Genomic DNA, 22864 nt, shown 5'->3' on the forward strand with positions numbered 1-22864 from the left:
AAAGAGAGTTCAGAAGTTTCTTTATGGTAAACGTTTAGAATTGGGCGAGACAAGGTGGAGGCAGTATCATGATGCGGAGATGTGTCTTCAAAGCAGGTTTAAGCTTTCATATGTTCACTTTGTAGTTATTTTTAAAAAAGGTGATTTTTGTGTTCTTTAATGCAGTTTTTGTGTAATGTTTGATATAAAAGTGCCTTGTTTTTGAGATTTGATTTTAGGGTCTGCATTTGTGTTTGTGAGGCTTTTTACATAAGCACATACAATCATAGTCCTATAATTTATCTCTAAAAAAAGATACTGCATCTTAAAATACTTCTTATTGCAACTTTTTAAGCACTATGATGCATAATCCTTCAATTATTTGTACTATACTCTAAGAAGATTAGGTCAGAATTAGTGCTAATCACTAAATTAACCCTATATTATTGATATTAACGGCAGCAATGAAAATATACAAACCACCTAATTTAGGTAAACTGACTCACCTTGAAGGTACAGTAGGTAACTTTCATACAAAATATTTTTTCTACATATTTGGTGAAACTATCATGACAGTATGGGACAGAAAATCAAGCTGAGACAACCAATCAGAGCCAGGAGGCGGATCTTAGCGCTGCCAATCATCCTGGTTCACCCTCTCCCCCTTCCTTTCTGCTACAATACAGCTTTTTCCACAACAGCATAGCCAGTTGTGAATGCTAAGGCTAGTTAGCATGGCCATCAATAACAAAGAGTTGTTTCTCTGCCATTAGCACATTTAGCTGCGTGTTCACAAGGTTGATTGACAGCGCTAAGACCCGACTCCTGGCTCTGATTGGTTGTTTTGGTGCATTTATTACGACAGCAATAGTAGCTCAGGGAGGAAGTGGAGGATGTTATTTTTAAATAGATTATCTTTCTCATATTGTGACATGGCAACAGTTTTAATAAATATGTTAAAAAAACATATTACATACTGCAGCTTTAAAGGAGAAATCTGAATTTCTCTGTAGCTTGATGTCAAGTTCATATGTAGAAACCGGGTTCAAAGATGGAGGAGTGCATCTCCTGGGATGCAGCATCATAGCCGTGCCGTTATATATAATAGGATTAGACGGCCACATATTAGCCGTGTATCATCTCCTTTGAGAGACACTGACCTCAGTGGCAGCCGCCGCCGCAGTGTTTCCGTACCTGCTGGTGGCAGGCACAACCGCACGGAAGAGAGCGGTCAGCATTCGGCCATTTTACTACCTTAAATTCAATTTGCTGGCCTTTAATTCTGTTTTAAATTACTTTTTTTTTAAGTGCATAAAGATAAACATCTTTTTTAATTAAGAAGAATGACTCTGCTGTTTAGGTCAGACTTTGAATATAAACAAGAGCAGAAACCCAAGGAAGGTCGCTCATCTGAACAAAACAAACACAATGCTGCTAATTAGAAATGTAACAAAAGCGCCATCAGAAGCTTGACAAAACTGGGAAAAAGTATTTCTTCTGTTCTTTGTTTTCAGCAGCTGAATGTTTGGATCAAACAAATTGAGAACATTCAAAAATCTTGATACTAAATGAAAAAGTAATCGTCCTCTTGCTAAGTCATTAATTATATGTAATTAAACACATATTTTTTGTTCAGAAACTCAAACTTCACTCAAACACTGATGGTGTGGGAAACTTGAATCCTACTTTCTTTTCTAAAAAAAAAAGAAAAAAATGATGTTAAGCTCAAATTCATATTAAGCTCAGAAAAAATCTAAATTAATTCTCTGAGTGGCCCAGTCAAAGTATATGTTTAAATCCAACAGAGATGCTTTAATATGATTTTAAAGAGGTGTGAAAGTCCTGAGGTATTCAACAATATAGGAAACGTGGGTCACAGTGATCATAGAAACTCACTGCCAGTTGTCGTAAACAGTTGACGAATGTTCCTGATCCATAAGGGCAGATCTATTCAGTGTAATTCTATGCTTTGTGCTCTGAGTGATGTTGTGCTTTATCATTTATTTTACATTATATCCAGAATTAATTGCGCTTTCTGAACCATTTAAAAAAAGGGGTTTTGTTGTTCATTTTTACAGGTCAAAGGTAGTCAAGTCATTGTTTTAGTCAGTTTCAGTTTATTATTTATTTTAGGTTTGGACAAAAAACAAAATCTTACCAAGTATTTTTGTCCAGTTTCTAGTGTAAATATCTTAGTTCACTTAAAATAGGACAAAACTAACTCTTAGTTAGCAACCTTACGTTAGTATTTGTTCCTCTACAGATTTCTTCCTTCGTTGCTGTTTTATTACATGTAAACGTTTTAGATCACCAAGCAAACTTTAATATCGGATAATGACAATAGGGATGCACTGATCCACTTTTTTCACTTCCGATGCCAATACCGATATTTGAGGTTTAGTATCGACTGATACAGAATGTCAATGCTTAATTAACTTGCAATGTTTCATAAATGTACTAAATTACAAATTTGATAACTCTGCACCAGTACAACATACTTAAATACACCAGTAGCTTGAGTAACAAGCTTCTTGGTCAAACATGTAAAAAATAAATTTAATTAGGAGTATAACAGCAACGCTGCAAAAGAAACAATATCTTCACAAATGTTTTTGTCTAGTTTCTAGTTCAAATATTTAGCACACTTGAAAAAAGTTCCTCGTAAGTTAGTTTCGTCTTTTCAGCAAGAAATAGGAGCTTGTTGTAAGTCAGTAATTCCTTAATATTGGTGAAAATGTTCTTGTTCCACTGGCAGATAAATTCACTTATAAAATACATTTTTTCCATGTTGTAAGTGAAATAATCTAGCAGTGGAACAAGACATTTTTTTATTATCAATATTAAGGAATTATTGACTTAAAACAGGCTCTTATATCTTCCTGAAAGGTTACATATGAGTTAGCATCTTTTTGATGCAACAAAGCTCTCCAGTCACAGCACTGTTCTTCTGTTTTAAGCTTCATAATAATATCACGGGAGCAGAAAATGAATTCCTTCGTAGCTCGTAGTGATTTATGCCGCCTGACTGAGCAGGAGGAAATTTAGTTTCTTATTCAAGGACACTGCTGGAGCACATGTGGCAGTTGATGGACGTGAATCCAACCTGTGAGCAGAGTTCTTTAAAAGGGAGAGCTGATGCAGAGGGGGAGATAATCTCATCAATGAAGGGAAAGGTCAGCCAAAAAGAGAGCTGAGATGGATCACATTTCATACCATTTACAAAGTTTGGAGACTTTTTTTTTACTGTTTGCTGGAGAATAACAACATTACTGCAACGTCGAAGCTTCAAATAGTAAAGAATGTTGAATTTCTGCAGCCATATCTCTATAATTTTGCTCATTCTCTGGTTATTAGCAGTGCTGTTTCAAACCCAATCCAATGGTCTTCCCCACAGTAATCAAGTTTATCTGTGTAGCACATTTCTGCAACAAGGCAATTCAAAGTGCTTTTTCTCATAAAAACACAAAAATAAAGTCATAAAAACATCGTACAGCCACCAATTGAGAAACCAGAAAAAAACATATTTTGTCAAGTGCCATCATCAAAATACACCAAATATGCTGCAATCTCAAAACACAAAGTCTTACTAAGTATTTGGTCCAGTCTCTAGTGCAAATATATTCATACACTTGACTTAACTTATAGATAACTTTTCAGCAAGAAATAGGAGCTCGTTTTAAGTCAATAATTCCTTAATATTGATGAAAACGTTCTAGTTTGCTGGCAAGTCATTTCACTGATAACACTGGAAAAATGTCTTGTTATAAGTGAGTTTATCTGGCAATGCAACAAGTACTTTTTCATCAATAACCCGGAACTACTGACTTAAAACGAGCGCCTATTTCTTGCTGAAAATGTACTTGTAAGTTAGTACACTTAAAACAACACAAAGCTAAGAAATTTGCATTACAAACTGGACCAAAAATACTTTGAGATTTTGTTTTTTTACAATGTTGTGGTTAAATATAATTCTGAACAGGTAGGTTTCTAGTCTTGATTTAAATTAACTCAATATTTCAGCAGTTTTCTGGAAGTTTGTTCCAGATTTGTGGTGCATAGAAGCTGAATGCTGCTTCTCCATGAACCAGAACCAGAAGACCAGTTGGCGATAATTTTACTTTTATCCATGATGGACACAAAAAGCTAGCTAGCAAGTAAATATATAATAGCAACAACTGAGCGGTAGCCTCAACCGTTTCGAATCAGTGAACACAATGAAGATGTTTCATCTCTGCACAGACATACTGTCGTTTGAGTGTGACTCAAAAATTTGTCTGTCAGAAAAGTCCAGTGAGAAAAAAATACCTAGAATATACGAGATTAAATAATCCTGCCACAGCAAAACTTAAGACATATTTAATGGCAACTTACTTTTCATATGAATTTAAGATATGTTAAGGCCTTAACTTTAGATACAGGAATTAAAGATTTCGTTGAGACTCTTTAAAACTCCAGTGAAAACAACATTTTACATATTTGTTGTATCCAGTAGGCGGATCTTAGCGCTGTCAATCATGCCCAGAAGAGCTTGTCATGAATGCTAAGGCTAGGTGTCATGGTCACGGAGGATAAACGGTTTTCATGTAACTGTAACTTGTTTCTCTGCCGTTAGCACATTTAGCACAAGGTTTACGAGGATGATTGACAGCGCTAAGGAAACCTCCAGATTCTGATTGGTTGTTTTTGTTGCATTTCTTCAGACAGCAGTAATAGCTGATCAAAAAGGTCTCCACATGCTGATAGTTTTAACAAATATCTAAAAAACATGTTTTATAAAACTAGCATACTGCAACTTAAAGGATGCTAACTGTCAACCACACCAGTTGACTTTAAGCCTTTATTGGCTTAAAGGCGCCAAACGCGCCGGTAGGTTAAGGTTCTTGCTTGTCTCCAAGATTTTCTTTCAATTAGGAGAAAGAATTCATCAGATAAGTTGTCCAAACTAATCCAGGTCTTGGAGTCCCAACTCCATGGTGGAGAACATCCGGTTCACTTTGCATAAAAATACTCCTTCAGGTAAAAAATATCCCTCCTGGTCAGTTCTTCCAATTATGATGTTTAAAACTGTCACATTCTGCTCCTAATACATAATGCCAAACCGACACTCTGGCTGTAGCATCTCTACTATATTTGCAAATGTCACTTCGGTGAATGTGGATGTGTCACTTATTCCCAGGTTCTGCATAGAGGATGGATTCTGGATTAATTTTCCCGCGGATAATGCCCACATCGGTCCCAGAAGTGTCACATCTTCAAACACTTTGGCAATTACTCCCAACTTCAGGCGTCTTCAGCCCGCTTTCTTCAGCGTTCGTCGCTACCAAAAACACTTCCAAGAGTGTTGGGGTAGTCTTTGTCACTTTCTTAAATGAGGTATTAAAATTCCTCTTTTCTCTCTGAAGCCGTCTATCCAGCGTAATAAAGTAAGGCTCTCCGTTTGGAAACGAGCAGTGGCAGCGTCTGAGGGAACAACGCCTCCGGATTCTGCAGCCTCGAATCCCGCCTTGCCGTGGAGCCGAGCGCAGCGGCGGAGTCATTAGAGCAGTTGGGGAGATGATTTCAGATCAATCTGTCAGTGGCTCCCGCGATGCCGCCCCAGTGTTGCATTAATGGGGACATTATTAAATCAGCGCGAGAAACAGGTGCCAGATTTTACTGGGAATCAAGCTGCCACTTAAACCTTTGTTTCATCCCACTCTTCCAATTTTACAAATATTTTTTCCTCTCATAGTTAAAACCCTACCAGCACTTGAAAAAGAAAATTTTATCATTTACTGAGATGCGAGATAAAAGGTTTGCACTTCAATACATGTGGAAAGAAAACAAACCTTTTCATCCTGAGGTGTAATTTAAACATAAAGGCTTTATCTTTATAACTTTTCTGAACTTTGTTCCTGAGATAAAAAAAAAGGGAGAAACAGAGAATCAGAGTTAGCTGAAAATGATACGTTACATCCTGATGGAACAATTTAAATGATTTCTGAACAAGCATCCAAATTATTGAACGGGAACAGGCTTTTTTGTGAGCTTGGATTACTCAGAAAATGTCACAATCTCAAAGTGTTTCAGCGTGCTTTGTTATTGTGCTAAGCATGTTTTAAGACATTTATTGGTATTTCTTGTTTTTGTAAAGTTACTCCTCCCAGCTTGTTGGATAACCGTGTAGTTTACTCGTAAGTTTGCTCGTTCTGCATCGGGGCTTTTGTTTCACACCTGACTCATTTTTATGTTAATTCATTTTCAAGTAGTAATAAAAATCTTGTGCGTACAGCTTAGTAATTAACAAAATCATCAAAAGTTAATTCATTTCTGTAAATAAATTTAAAATGTTTTATGTGGACGATGGAGCACGTGACATTTTATCCAGGAGGCAATCAGTGATCACATCCATGAGAAGGTCCTTTATTCAAGTATGATAATTGTCTGTGGCTACACAAACCATGTTCATTACATTTTATTTGTGCAAAACCATTCTTAGATAATGAGATTTTAGTCATAATGAGCTGTTTTAGGGCCTCCTGCCACTTTAAATTCAAATAAGCTGCTGCTGGTAACAACCTCAACTCAACGTTTACACTCACAAGTGAAAATGGCTGCAAACAGATGCGCAATTATACAGCCAAATATTTTGGCAAAAGCATTAGTAGAGCCTCCTTCACAATCAACAAGAATTGCAGCAAGTGGTTTCTGGATGGCAAGTCAACAACAAAACTCTTGTATTTTCCAGCAGCCATTGTACAGTGCACACAGCTGTAAAACCAGCTGGCCAAACAGGCTAGGGCTCCCCTTGAGTTGCTAGGTAACAGGCCGAACTCTGCTGGGGTTGCTAGGTAACGGGCTGTGACTCAACAATCTGGATGATTTTGAAAATGCTCATTTTCTAGACACCAAAAACATTAATTTTTTGCCAAAAACCAGTTAAGTGGTTTCTTTTAAGTACTTTGTTTTTAGAAGCAGTTGAGACCCAACGGAAAGTAAAGAAAACATGCAAAATTCAATAAAACAGAAGTCTAATGCAGTATTGTATTGATTACAGAGTTTTTATGTTTCTTTTAGGACATTAAACAGTTTTCTGTTCCAAGTAGCAGGTGTAAACCAACACGGTGGGATGCAGTTATGTGTTTTGGTGTTGAGCTTCATTTTAGGAAAACAATCTTTTCTTCTGCCTCCGTCTCTCAGTTATCATTCAAGGTGTCTAACTTATTGCTCCCAAAACAGGAAACAACCTGAGAAAAACAAAAACACCTACCCTCTATTCATCAGCAGCACCTTGTCAAAGGAAACACCAGGGTAGCCTTTCAGATAAAGTGCAACAATGAGAAAGTCATGTTCTTTGGTAAAAGGGTTCACTGCATAAGTTTTACCTCCGGGTTGTGTGAGTCAAGCCACACTTTTCAGGATCTGTGAATGCAGGAACTTTGGAGGTGAGCAGGTCCTGTGAAGCTTTTAGTTGCCAGGTGACAGAGGAGTAAAATGATTCTCAGACCGAACGCGCTGCCGCAGACCCGCAGGTGGAAGGACGACCTCATAACTGTCCTAATTGATTTTTTCATGCTCCGCTGGTTAACGAGGAGCTGGCCAAGATTGTGGGCGACAGCTCCATCTCCAGTGCAGCACATGTTTCACAGGAAGAATATAATGGCTGCTTGGATTCAGGGTTTTGGAGAGAGAAGTTTTCATGCGTGCAGCTTCTAAATGAATCCTCGGTTCTGATAAGACAGGCTTGTTTTGGATTTGGACGTGTAGTTCCCCGTCTGATCGCCGGATCAGAATTGAACTACCAAACAAAGGAGACATTTATTCTTGGTGTGTTTGTTTCTGGTTAACTCTGGCAGCCGATGCGTGTACCCCAACCGCATACCAAACATGCAACGCAGCGGGAACACTCCCCCTAATTGTTATTCTATTGAATCAGGGAAGTGGGGGTAGGGACTCAGTCAGACCTGATGATATGGGACACGTGCACGTACTGCTGAACAAAAGCCATCTCGCTGAGAAATACAAGATGGAAAAATGACTCTGCATTTGAAAATAATCGAATCAAAGGCCGATTTAACCCTTTCAGATGCCACATCCACTGGAACATTGGTATTTCTGGGCTTACGCCAATAAAAAAAGTGGGGATTTTGTCATTTGAATTATTTTTATTGATTAGTTTCTCATTGACCAATGACATAGTTCATTGTCATCCAACAAGAGACAAGCGTAAGTGTCCATTTTCCATCAAAAATATAAATTAAAGTTCATTGGTAGCCTAATAATAAATTGCTCTTGTCATTTTAAATATTTCCAGACAGTATTTGAAGCTATTTTAAAAATATTTTCCATCACTAAATTATAGGATTTGTTTCAAAGTTGAATGTCCAACCCAGTGGTCATCAGGACTTATGATCTATTAACTTTTTCTTTTTTGAGACAACGAAAAGTAAAACCAGAAAAAAATAAGACAATTTGAAATAAAGTTTAATTATTTAGTGCTAGCATGCAAAGAGGAAAAAATGATCTATAAGCATTTTATAGCTTATTTTTTATTTCATATTTCATTTATTTTCTTTCATTTTTTTTTACTTTTATGTTATTTATGAATATAAAATCATTTTTTCCTTTTATTTTAATGATGAAATGGAAGAAAAAGTAGAGTTTTTGCTCTGTCATCTTGGGATGATAGCTTTCATTGTCAGAGACTTTAGTTGTTTTTGTTAGTTGCGTTTAAATAATGAAACGGGGCATAATTTACCAGACGGAAGAGTTTAATAATTCAAACATGTTTCGTGTTAATCTGTGTTTCTTGCTTGCATCAGTCACAACATTTGCGCTGCTTCAGAAGTTAACTCCCGTCTTTCATTTGGGATTCAGCTGCAGAGATGGGGGTCACAGGAACAGAGCGGAGCAGCGGTTATAAGAAACGACAGAGCAGGGAGGGGTAAATATCAGAGCAAGATGTGCTGCTCCTTAGGTTTGTGGTCCTGCCGCTTCAAGGCACCACGTCTCCTCTGCTCCTGTCAGCTCATCAAGGCCACATCCCAGCCGATCCCTGCTGGAATACCGCATCAAACAGCCCGGGGAGCCTTTTATCCTAAACAGAACGCCGCCTCGTGTCACGGCGCCGGCTCCTCCACCAGTCGCACGCGGATGGCGGAGTTTAACGCAGCGGAGAGAAAGTCAATAACCCTGCTGAGGTGGCGGAGCTCAGACATGAGAGGGGAAACGGTGAAAAGGTCGGCAGGGTAAATGATATCCTGAAGGTTGACAAAGACAGAAGCACAACTGGGGGGGCGGGTCAGACGAAGCCAAGCCAAGCTAATGTCCAAGGTCACTCTTTTAAGACAAAAAAAAACAAACACCACAACTTGGGGTTGTGATAAAAAGGACTTTGACTCAGAGTTGCCAAGATCTCACAAGCCAAATTTGATCAAGAACCATAAACTATATATTAATTTTCAGTGACAGCATGCCAGGATCTTACCTCCTGTAGAAAACAGACTGACTTCAGTTCAAATGATGAACTCTGTATGAAAGAGTTAAGCTAATAAGTAACAACTTAAGCAAACCGCTCCTTGCCACTACATAGGCTAAGTCAAAAACTAGCTAACTGCTACTCAAATATACAATTAGCTAACTATTCCCTAAACTAATTGTTACTGAAGCTAATTTCCACTTAAACTCCATCTGTGATTTAGGTGAACAACTGAGCAACCTCATCGTTATTCAAGCTAAAAGTTAACAAGCTAACATCTATTTAAGCTAATTGTTACTCAAGCTGACAGTTGCTTATGCTGAAAGCTGGCAGGATTTACATTTACTTGGACTTATCGTTTCTTACGCTAACAGCTGCTAATGCTAAAAATTGACTGGTTAATATCTACTTTCACTCATTCATTTATTCATAAAGGAAATACAAAGCTCACAAACAGTACTACAATAGCTAATAAAAAATATATATTAAAAGATTTAAATTCTAGTTGAAGTTGTTACTCAACCTAACAGTTGCTAACGCAAAAAATCGACAGGCTAATGTCTATTTGATGTACTTGTTACTCAGGCTAACAGTTGCTGATGCTAAGAGTTGACAGAATCACATCTACCTCGGCTAATTGTTACTCAAGCTAACTGTTGCTAACACTAAAAGTTGACAGACTAATACACATGACTTGACCACCTTATCACCACTTTTTAAATTGTTTTACGCTGCATTTAACAACAATTGTACCCAAATACACCACAACCAGAGAACCTGAAGTCATGCTACTTACATCCTTAGCCAACTCTTACTGCAGTCCAGGCAGTCCTCCCAGAAATAACCACTGCTTTAACCACAGATTTGCAACATATTGTGCTGCCCGAAAGTAAATTGTCCAATTTTTCTAATCGAAGGTTCTTTGTCTGCACACAAGAAAAATATATTTTGAGATTATATCAAGCCCAGAATGAGTCATAGCCAAGAGGTAGCAGTATATGCTCAGCAATCCAGAACAACAGATATAGTTCAACTTTATGGCACAGATAACAGTTTTATAAGAAAGTAATGATGGTTAAAATACTTAAAACAACTCTCTCAGTAAACCACTTGTAGTTAGATGAAGCAATTTGTATGTTTTATACTTATTTCTTTAACAAAAACTAACAGCATATAATGCAATTCTTGCAACAGAAAACTGAACTATTGCACTGATTCAACAGCAGCACAACTTTATTTTTATTTGTAATGATATGAAACCATTTTCTTTTGTTTAAAGGTATGGTCAGATAAAGAGCACAGTGTTGATGAGGCTGCCCTTTGGATGCAACCGATTTGTTTTTAAAGGTTATTACCCCCATGGAAGAAACATAAATTCTTGACAAATCGTCTGATGCTGAAGTTTTATTTTACCTTTGGAGATGAAATATCTCATCAACCCCACCTTTAATGAGACAATGCTTATATGCATTGTTTTACATTAGTGCTCCAATCTGATTACAAATGCGTTTGCGTCTCTCAATTGCTTGAGAATTAAAAAAAAAAAACAATAGCATGCGTGCCCTGTGGCACTGCTGGTGTTTCACAATTAAGGCCAACCATGTTATATTTATCTTTTCACCAATTACTGTAAAGGTTACGGAAACTTTACTTGTTTTCTTCTGGGCTTTTCCATCAACAAAGATGCAATGACTTCCCAATCTAATTTTCCTTTGTTGCGACTCTCAGCCAAAAACACAGACATAAAAAGCCTGAACTGTGGATCCCAAAGACACAGAGTAGCTCTTTGTACCCCAGCTTGTTCTGCTGCATGCCATTTTTAATCTTGGGCAGAAGGGAAGAGAGCTGCTGCTCTTATCTTAGATGACATGGAGGCTTTGCTCCCTCTCTCTGGGGCTCTCTCGTCTTGCTCTTCTGAAACCTAACCCTCTTTTATGCTCTTCCCTCTTGGTGGTTTGGTGGCAAAGAGATACAGCGAATGAGACTGGCTAACTTTTGTTTAGCTTATTCCATCTGAAGTCTGTTACATGATACAGGGTGTGAAGAGGCCGGGTGTTGCCTTTCTGTGGTAAATTGTGTGATTGCTAACTCCTGTTGATACTCTTAGCTCTTCTTTTATTGCCCAGGGCCGGTGGAAGCTTATTCAGCAGGAAAAGAGAAGTTATGATTTGGAAAATAAATTACTGCTCCTTATTCCACATCTCTGAAATGTTAAAAATTTATGCAGGTCCTGGCAATAAAGGGAGGTTTTATAGTGCTGTGAAAAGATTTTTATCCACAGACTACTTTGTCTTCGCTTTCTGTCACATAGAAATGTTTCAGATTACCCAACAGTTTTACGTAGAAATGGAAAATACAGTTTTCTAATAATCTATTTATTCATTAAGAGGGAAAAAAAATCACTCAAAACAACCTGGTCTTATGTTAAAAAATAACTGCCCCATTTTGATGAACAACTTACTGCACAACAAAGAAAATCACTTAAAGAAAACCTTGATAACTTCATAAAACAGGCTAAAATATCTCAAAACCTGATATATATCCCAAAATAGATGAGAAGTAAAGCTTATTTTCCATTACTAATTTGTGCAAAACTTTTGTCAATATTCCATTGACGCCTAAAAAAAATAAAAATTTGCAATTGCTATGTTTCCATTAAAGAAGACACGCAATTAAATCACACGCAAGTACATTTGTTTGCAACTTCCTGTTTTCTTCTTCGTGGCTTGCACCAGTGGCAACATCCGGTTGTTGATCATGTGACTCGTGTGATGCAAAAAGAAGTGTTTCCATTGAAGTTTTCCAAAATAAACCAAAAAAAAACCCACCTCATCCTAGCGACAAAACTTTTTAACAAACGAAGAACAAGTGTTTTTTTTTTTTCAGAATTGGTGAAAAGCAGCTGATTTTTGAAATGTCAAGTTTGTCGGTGGGAATGCAGCTAGTGACATCCATCACTCCAGAATGGATTATATATTTCTAAAGTTTTGAAACTACACAGTGAGCCAATGTCCAGTTATGTACAGGAGCATGTTTTAAGTCAATATTGATGAAAAAGTACTTGTTCAATTGGCAAACGTCTTGTAACAAGTGAAAAACATCTGTCAGTGGAATTAGAATTTTCTATATCAAAAATAAGTTATTTTCTTAAAACAAGCTCCTATATCTTGTAGAAAAGTCAGTTTTGTCTTACTTGAAGTATACTAAGTTATACTTGGTAGGTCTTTGTGTTTTTGCAGTGTGCATAAAGTATTATTCTAATGTCATACATAAGAGAAAGTGGAGGCAAATGTCATGAAATACTTCTTGTAAACCAATCATTACCTCTATGTAGGTCTAACAGGCATGTAATGTGCTTTTCACTCGATTGTCGGGAGTTGCGATAAAATCTTCTTGTAGGTGTCGAAACAAGTTTGGCCTTTATAAACCGACTTAAGAAGAGGCGTATTTGGATCCCTAAAACATCCTGCCAAACCAAAGTCCAGAAACATGCAGAACACAAGTGTATCCAATCTATTTCTACGCCATATCCAAGCTTTTGTGCCGAGGCCTGAAGGGACTTGTTTTCCAAACGCCTGCAACTATAAAAGACTTAACTGAGAGAGGCGCTTCCATGAGTCCAATGGGTTCAATTTGTTCTGCTAATCATTACCAGCTTCTCCGCCGCAGTAATGGGAGGTGTCGTTCAATGAGCTTCAATGCCACTCTTTGCATGGACGGTCCAGACAAAGAGGGAGCCCCCTGCCTTTATTTTCTCTTTTTTTTTTAAAGGGAGGTCCAGTCAAGCATTCACAAACAGATTGGTAACCAGTCAGGTCTTCAAATAGACAAAGGCAACAGGGTGGGCCGCAATGATGGGAGGGTGGGGCGATTGTGAAGAAGAATGACCTGCCAAATGAGAAAGAGGACTTATTGAAAGGGACAGAGTGGGAGAAAGGAAAAACATATTGAACCGATGGAGAAGCTCAACCTTTTGACCATCTGCCTCAGTGGGTGACAACAGCCTTCATCTGTATTTTTAGAGCTGTACAACACACCAAATTACTCTGTCAGAAAGATTAAGGAGAGTCAATGGGCTGTCGAGTGGAAAAACAGGGCAAAGTCATCCCAGTGTGGAAACTTTGCATGTTTGTGTCTGCAGCAACTTTATGGCGTCAAGGAAATAATTCTGAAAAATTAAAAAAACAGAAGCCTGAGAAACAAATTGTGGAATAAAAATCTCATTTATGTTTAAACATGGTTGAGTACATCTCCAAAATGATTTCAATTTCATCATCCTTTTCCTCCTGTGGAGAAATTTGCAAAGGACATGACTCTGAAAACCCGTTTTTTGCTGCATTAATTCCATGATTACTTTAAAGCAGAAATGCTATTTTCTCCCTCTGAGCTAAACAAGAATCAGATCTCCATGACTAATCTCCCAGTGTGGGTATTGTGTTCTGGTCTGAACCTAATATTTGAGGCTTTTTCTGCAGATTTGGAAAACTAATTATGCTTTTTTCAGTAGTGAAGTGGCCAAAAATAATGCAGGTAAAAACTACTCTCAAATTCAGACATGACTTAAAAGTAGCATATAAGCTTTTCTTCTAGCCTTGGAAAAATCTGAAGAAAAGTCTGATCTAAAAATAATTTTAATATTAACTTAAGCTACTAGCATTTAGACGGCTAATAGGTATTCAGGTTAAATGTAACTAAACCAAACACTTAAATTTACTGCTAAAACCTAACACTTACACAAGCTAACATGACCTTTAAGGGTTATTTAACGTAACAATCATGCAAACTAACAATTGCTAAAGATAAATGTTATTCAAGCTAACTTCTACTCCAGCTAACTGTTATGCAAGATCACAATTAGTGAAGTTAATGGCTATTCAACTAAATGCAACTCAAACTATTGTTTACACAAGCTAAACCTTACTTAAGCTAACAACTAATCAAGCCAAAATCTAAACCGGAAACAGATACACAAGATACCAAGTATTCAAATTAAAGACTATTGAAGCTAACCACTATTGCTAACAGGTACACAACCTAACACTTATAAAAGCTTGAAGCTATTCAAGGTAATTTCAACTCAGCTAACAGTTACGCAAAGGTAGAGAAGTTGATTGCTATTCAAGCTAAATGCAACTCAAACTCAAGTTACCCAAGCTAAAAGGTACTAGCTAAATTAAGCAGGTATTCAAACTAATGTCTACTCAAGCTAACTGCTACCTAGGCTAACAGTTACCAACCCAACAGGTATAAAGCATGAAGATACTCAAGCTAATAAACTCTGAAGCTAACAGTAACAGAAGTAAACAAACTAGAAGACAACAGAGTTTCCGAAAGGTTAGAGAATTTTTAATTTCTTACTTCAATAAGCAAAACCGAGAACATAGTTCTTTCTGGAAGACATTTCACACTTTCAAAAAACTACAACATTTGTATGCAACAGTTATCAAATATCCCCTAGAAATAAAGTTCTATGCAGATGATTTGACACAAACTGGCAAGAATTCCCAATCCAAAACCAAATCTCAATCATCGGTAGAGCTGGACAATATGGTTGAAAAACATATCACGATATAATCATTTCATATCAGTCGATATCAATAACTGCCGATAATAATTGAATTGTTTTTGGTTTTAAATATCTGAATTACAAACTGGTGGTGTGACCTTTTGCACAGTTTTCACTCCACACCATTTTTTATTTATTTCTTTTATTTTTAAGCAGTTATGACCCACAATGGCAAAACTTGAAACTGCTGCTGCGCAAGTTACTCAACAGGTCGTTGCTAGGTAACCAAAGAGAGAGTGAGTTGCTAGGTAACCGAAGAGTGAGAGAGAAATGAGAAATTTATTATCAGATTTATTATTTATTACTGATATTTATTGTTATTGATTTTTTGTCCAGCCTTAAACATGCTAAGAACAAACAAGATTAGACAAAGAAGAAGTCATAAAGAAACAAAAATGAACTATAATGAAAACCCGAAACTATCATAACCCTGAGTACCACCTAGAGCTTCTTTCCTCTCATTCCTCCGTCCCATCCTCGTCTGATTTTTCACCCCACCCCTCCCCTCTCTCTGTAATTTCACCTCTGCCCTGCTGTCAGTCCCACTCCCCTTCCTCCGCTCCATCTACTTTCTCCTCCTCTCCTCTTTTCGCTGCTCGTGGTGGGAGATTGGTGGATTACGCCGGAGTAGGGGGAGAGGTTGTCGCGCTGATTGTAAAAGAGAGGGACAATAGGTCCTTTAGTCTGATTGGGTCCCCAGGTTGGCAACACCCGAGATGAGAGTGCACAGGAAGCCGCTATAGAGGCAGCATGAGAAAATGCACGTTTATTTATATGTAGATGGAGAAGAGGGGAAACTTTACCGAGAGGCTAACAAGGGAGAGCACGCACTCAAGGTGACTTTAAGAGAGATTTCATACCTTTAAGAAAAACTTCAGGCAAAGGAAGAGGAAAGAAAAATTAGCAGAGGAGAAGCAAACAAGGCAGAAATAAATTTTAAAAAAGGTAAGGCACTGACTTATTTGAGTTTTGTGTTCATTTTTTTATTTTTCACAGATGCTGATGAATTTGCTTTATATGATATTAACTATCTGCAGATAAGTAAGAGGTTTGCATGCACTTTGGAAAGTTTGAGGCTTTAATTCTGAACACGTCTGCACTTTTGAGTCTTCAAACAAGCGACGGTATCTGCCTTTTACGGAGCGTCGTTTGGCATTCAGACCTCATTCCTCAGTCTGAGCCAAGGTTCTACTCTCCCAAAATGAGGACTCTCTTTTTTTCCATTTTACTGTCAAACCCATTAAAGTACAGCCTGTCTTGTAAGGAAGAAAATAAGGTACGAGATTGGCATGTGTACCCCAGCCAGAGCATGGAGACGTTTCTTTGATATTATATCAGGGGAAGGCGGTAAAGACGGGCTTCGGGTTGAGATATCTTCACTGACATTTGCAGCGTCTGACAAAGAGCTTTAAGAGGACATGGACCTTTTTCTTTCTAAGGAGATCCAACGTAATGCTGTTTAATTAGTGACACAGATTGCAAACTTTTCCAGATGACACTTATAAACGGTGACATCACTTCCATGCACCAGTGGCTGGGATGAATGCCAGTTTGTGTGATTTAATTTATACACAAATGATGACAGTTTGTTATTTCTGAACTACAGAGGCTCTATAAACTGTGGACACTCCTCTTTTAAAGAGAGTTTAATGCAGAAAATAAAACATTGATAAACTTTTCCATCTTTAATATGGATATTTGAACTGCTGAAAACTAGAAACTGCAACTACCTAGTTACATAAATGAGTGCACAATAAAACTAACGGTGCATTCACACCAGCTCTGTTCAGTCTAATGAATCCAATTCCAGTCCGTTAGTCTAGAAAGTCCGGTTCGTTTGGGAAGGTGTGAATGCACAATCAGACCAAAAGAAACAAGCTCTGGTCCCCCTAAAAATATTGGTCTCGACTGAGTTGCAGTGAACTCTGGTATGGTTTGAATGGTCTGGAGGCCGCTCCAAAAGCAGGAAGTGGACTACAGCGCAGGGCATTGTGGGTAAATACAACCAAAATAAATGCGCTAGTGCTAGCAGGAGAAATAGCTACAACCGCTAAAATATGAATCCACTCCATTTTTATTTACATTTTATAAAAACAGTAGTTGTGCTCAGTCTTCTTCAGAGGTTTTTGTATCTTTTCCTTCAGTGGTTCTTAGTGCAGCGCCCCCACAGGCGAGGAAAGGAACAGGTTTTTGAATTAGTTTGGCTAATTTGACACCGTGCAGTTTGAAAATGAACCACAGCAGCTGAAAATGTAGCAACTTTGGTCCCTAATCAAACCGACTCTAGTGGACTATCAAGTGGGAAAACATCATAAGACTTCATCAAAACAGATTTTGGTTTAATTTTAACTTTTCTAGAGGATTTCATTATCTACAGATGTTCTGATTAATTAGAAATTAAATTGATAATAAAGGATTACACTGCACAAAGGTACCAGTCAGGACAAGAGAGAGAAAGGCAGGGAGAGAGATAGATAAAGGTAGAGATAACTTGAGATTGAGAGAGAGAGATTGATCGCTGGGCAGAGTGAGATAGCTTGAAATAGAGATAGATAGATAGATAGATAGATAGATAGATAGATAGATAGATAGATAGATAGATAGATAGATAGATAGATAGATAGATAGATAGATAGATAGATAGATAGATAGATAGATAGATAGATAGATAGATATAGATAGCTTGAGAGAGAGATAACAAGAGAGAGAGATAACTTGAAAGACATAGAGGTAGACATAGACGGATAGCTTGAGAGACAGATACATAGATAAAGCTTGAGAGAGAGAGATAGCTAAAGAGAGATATAAATAACTAGAGAGAGAGAGCTAGACAGAGTCAAATCAATATATACAGACAGAGAGATGGAGAGAAATAGAAAGGAAGATAGACAGACAGACATTTCTCCAGTTTCTTGTGTTCCTTTTAGGAGGCTAAACCCAACCAAAAGATTATTCTACAAAGTATTAATTTAAGGTGTGTAGCTTTAAATATCTCACTGAAGTTGAAGGACACTTTCCAGAAATGTTTATCATGGTCTCCCATTTTAGATCGACTGGAAATGTACCCTAAAGAGGAGGGAAAGGAGGAAACAGATGTTTTAAACAGCAACACAGATGTTTAATTGGGCAAAATGTGCATCAGGTTTGCGGTTCAGAAACCCAACTGGCGCACAAATATTAGAAAAGGGGTAGATGAGAAGAGGAGGGAGTGCCGAGTAATTAGAAACACCTTGCAGTAAACGAACCACAGGGAGGGGGACGGAGGCTGCGGCGTGCACAGCTGCACGACCCCAAAACCCCGGGAGCTCCCCACAATTAAGAGAGACCGGTTCAAAGCCAGCGCCTCGGTCCTGGGGGGGCAAGGATAAGAAGGCCGACACACAGAGCGAGGCAAGTTCTGAACTCTGATTCAGACCAACACAAACAAGCGTGTGATGTTGGGAGAGTCTGGTCAGGATGCTCTCTGCCTTTGAAGGCTGCATTCCCGCCCTGAGAGCCAGATAAGAAACTGGGTCCTTCCTCAAGGCGCCGATGGGTTGGACATTTCATTTTAAAAACCACAGAACCTGCATGACTTTACCCAGACTAATCCACAAGCTGTGCTGCTCATTAAAAGCTGGAAAAGCAACTGCACAATCAAACTTTACTTATGTTTCAGTTAGAAAGCTGAAATGCTTCTGCATGGAGAACAAACATCGGACGGAATCACGGAAATAAAAAAACAAACAGGAGTTCACAGCAAAACACAGAATTTCACAAAATTACCTAAAATCCAAATTGCATATTGTGGCCATTTCAGATTTAAGAAATTTCTGACTTTGACAAGTCAAAAATCTTTTACTTTCTCCGCTTTAAACCAGGGATTTCCACACTTTTGAGAGCCACTGCTGGTCAGAAATAAAGAACTGTCAACATTTGTATGGCAGTTTTTTTCTAGAAAATGTCTTAGGTCAGCCATGGCAAAAAACTCTCTGAAACACCAACGGCTTCACCAAAAAATTAATAAGTAACTCGAATCTTAGCGCAAAATTCAGTGACACAAAGTTCTATGAAACGGGATAAAACTTTTGCGTACATTTTATAAGTAAACAGTTGATTGGAGGTGCAAAGATACGACGGCCCTCAAAAACATAAGGAAACTAGCCAGCTAGCTGCTAGCTAGCCACAGCTGGTTACGTCTGCTAACTCTTGAACATTTAAGTAAATCACTAGAAGTGAGAGTTGAAGAAAAAAAGGAAGCAAACTTTTGGTAAAGTAATACTTCAGCAGAGATAAACAATGATCCTGATCATTATGGACGTGTGAACAAGCTTTTACTTTCAATAGTTTTCATTTTCTCCATGTGGTAATTATTTTGGTGTCAAGTTCAACTCTAAAACATTTTTTTTTTTTAGAGATCCTTAGTTTTGCACAAAATGCTTGAGTTCTTCCAAAACACGAAGTGGAAACACTTTAACACCTTATTAAGCCATTTTTCTGTTAAATCACAGCAGTTATAACAGGAAACGTTGACCTCTAGTTTTCTTTCATTCACACCATAATTACATATTATTTGGTTTAATAAATATGGTCAAAACAGCTAAATTTATTTTTAAAAAAGGGGAATTTGTGCATTTAGTTTTAGATGTATAGCTGTCTCTGCACTGACCCCCGTGCAAAATCAATTGTGGTTAACAAATTGGCCGTGACGTCTCACCCCACCATGATGGGCGGGTCCAGTTTTTATGGACCTGCCCACTTTTTAGGGCACTTTTCTCCACCCTGGGAGGCCTCTCTTTAAAAGCTGAGGTTAAGTTAAAGTAGACATGGCCGGTGTGAAATCAACACTCCATCACGCTGCAGACTGACCCAAACAGACCTGCACCACACACAGAGGCTCCTCTAGATCGGCAGATCAAAGTTTGAAGGCTTCACTAAACTTTGAATCAGCTAATTATTTCACATTTAAACTAACCCAACAAAATTAAATGTGAAAACATATTAAACTTCAAAGATTTCCCCATTAAAATATCAAAACTTTACCTTATCATATATTTTTAAAGAAGACTTTATATCTTAACCTTGCTCATCTTTCTGAAACTTAACTAGTTTGCTTTCTTGTGTTTTTGTTGACATATTTTACATGTTTTAAAAATAAATACAAACAAAACAGAAAAACTGCCAAAGAAACTGACTTAAAGCAAGCTCCTATATCTTGCTGAAAGGTTATCAGAGTTAATTTTGTCTTATTTCAAGTGTACTAACATACTTGCACTAGAAACTAGACCAAAAATACTTGGTGAGCTTTTGTGTTTTTACAGTGCAGAATCTGCAAACGCATCTCTACTTCCTTATTTTTATAATTCTGTTGGAAAAACATGAATTATTCAAAACAATCTGAGCTTCTGATCCCTAAGCGGTCGTCGTGGCGACCTCTCACGTTGCCAATGTTTGATTTCTGATCAACCCGAGTTTCATGTGTGCAACCGCAGGGATGGCGCCGGTTTCGGCTCATTATTCCCAACAGGTGGAGCGGGTCACATCCAGCTGAACCGTGCCGCTCGCTCGCCGTTTGTTTTTCTCCCTCAGTAGCAGAACTCACCTTTCTCCCTGGTGTCGCAGCGGTTTGATGTAGTCTGCTGTTGACAGATCGCAGTTAATGGAGCAGCAGGTGGACTCGGAGTACGATGATACAACAATATGGCCCGTCATTTTCTCACGCCAGCTGCTCCCCCCCTGACAATCACAGCCTCCTCCACCGTCACTCAAACTCTTCCTCCGTCTCGATAAACACCTCTGCCTTTCAGGGCTTTCTCATATTTCAAAACAAACGCACGACAAATTGGATGGCTCTGCGCCTCCTTTGCTACGGTGGCTTTTCTTACAGCATTTTCTAGATAACAACTTGAGATTGGGTTATTTTTTCTTGAGAATGCAGAAGGCAGGAGGGGAAAAACTCCTCTTAGTTGTAAACTTTTTCATATGACCGACTGTCCAGGGATTCCTGCACATGAAGAGGTTCAAGACTTTTCCAGATTCAACTTCCAGAGTTCCCAGTTCCTCATGTTCACTTTAAAAGGAACACTGAAAGGAGTTAAGGAAGGAAGGGAGAAGGAGAGATAAAAGGAAGAGAAGAAAAACAGAGGTAGGACACAAGAAGTAAACAAAATTAAGACTACAAGGAAAGAAGGGGTAAAGGACATGAAAAAGGATGGAAAGACATGAGGGACGGAGGAAAGAAGGAAGGAAGGACTGGAGAAAGGACACAAGGAAGGAAGGACAGAAAGACTGGAGGGCATGAGCAAGAAAGTCATAAGGAGGGAGGAAAGAAGGAAGGACATAAGGAAGGAAGGATAAGGAAGTCATGCGGAAGGAAGTGAGAAATAAAGGAACAAAGGAAGGAATGAAGATAGGACAGAAGGGAAGAAGGAAGGATATGAAAAAGGATGTCATCAGGAAGGAAGGAGGGAGGAAAGAAGGAAAAAAGAAGGATCAAAGGGATGACATCAACTAGGAAATCATAAGGAAGGAAGTGAGGAATGAAGGAAAGAAGCAAATAAGGAAGTAAGAGGAAAAGGACATGAAAAGGTAGTTATATGGAAAGAAAATGTCTATTTCTTGCTGAAAAGTTACTTGAAAGCTAGTTTTGTCTTATTTAAAGTGTACTAAGATATTTGCACTACAAACTATACCAAAATTACTTGGTAGGATTTTCTGTTTTTGCAGTGTAATAAGGTAACTACTCATTTATCTCAAGTGATGTCAACTTTAACCAAACTGATAGCGTGTTGCATGTTTTCCTAGCATCATGCGCCCTTCGTAGGAACCCTATTTATCCCTTCTGTCATCCGTCAGCGGCTTGTGAACCAGCTGCTTCCTTAAACAAGCGAGATACCATCACATTACCAGGAGAAAGGACTGTGAAATGTTTTACTTTGCACGTCGCCTCATTAAGCTTAACAAAACGGAGCAAAACGGCCTGGGTGAAGGTCGTGATCTTTCACTGGGCGTGGCTAGGAGCGGGGACTTCATAATGGAGACCAGGCGGCATGAATGGGCTGAAAACGAAGGGAGCAGCCGGGTCAAGGGTCAGTCGTCCTGCTAAGCTGAGTTTTCTTTAACAAACACACACCAACGCACACACACATTGGCCAGGCGCCCGCTCACAATGCAGCCAAGCCTCCCACCATTCGCTGCCTTTTGTGCCTCTACCACAATGATTAACTGGGTTTGGTGATTCAGAGAGTCTACAGAAGCACAATGCTCTCTTTTACAACACATAATGGAGTCGGTCCATGAGTCAAACAGTCTGCTTTTCATTCCTTTCCTTTGGAGCACCAAACTTTCCGTTCTGCCCCCCGCTCGCTGCCTTTTCACGCCCCTTGTTCTGTTTTTTCATTCATCTATTTTTCCCCTCAAATTCATTAAATCAAGAAGCAGGCTGCCTTCTTATACATATAAACAAGAAGCATATGGAAATGTACAAAGTCAGGATGCAACCAATCATTTTAGTGCCCGATTAATCGATTATACGGACGATTAATCAATTGTTCTGATGATTAATCAATTAATCACATTTTTTTTAATGGCATATTGCACAGATTTTTCATTTTACCACTTAAGATTTGGATTATTTATACTTTTAAATGAGAAAACAAACACTTTAATGCCCAAAATGCAATAACATGACATGTTTCCATTAAGCAAATATATTTTCGAAACATCAAATTGTGCAATGATGTGGTCAGTATAATGTTGGCGATTATCTGATTTATCAATTAATCGTGATTAATCTGATTAATTGTTTCAGCTCTAGCGAGAAAGTACCAATCAATAAGTTCTGGAAGAAAACCATGGAGATGACATCACTGGTCTTAAATAAT

The 22864-nt window shown here is 38.2% G+C and overlaps 1 protein-coding gene across 3 annotated transcripts in view; it reads left to right on the forward strand.

The window, feature by feature from the left end:
* LOC116711450 (cadherin-20) overlaps positions 1 to 22864 on the forward strand; it is a 94356-nt gene that overhangs the window by 42356 nt on the left and 29136 nt on the right. Inside the window, exon 1 of one of the 3 annotated variants that reach the window (XM_032550769.1) lies at positions 15614 to 15947. The exons of 1 other annotated variant lie outside the window; for it this stretch is intronic. The gene's annotated coding sequence lies outside the window, so the exon portion shown is untranslated. Of the gene's footprint in view, positions 1 to 15613; positions 15948 to 17111; positions 17125 to 22864 lie in introns of those variants that run through there. One more of the 3 variants, XM_032550770.1, reaches the window with a different exon arrangement.

The sequence above is a fragment of the Xiphophorus hellerii genome, chromosome 21 (assembly GCF_003331165.1).
Source record: "Xiphophorus hellerii strain 12219 chromosome 21, Xiphophorus_hellerii-4.1, whole genome shotgun sequence".
NCBI classification, from domain to species: domain Eukaryota; kingdom Metazoa; phylum Chordata; class Actinopteri; order Cyprinodontiformes; family Poeciliidae; genus Xiphophorus; species Xiphophorus hellerii.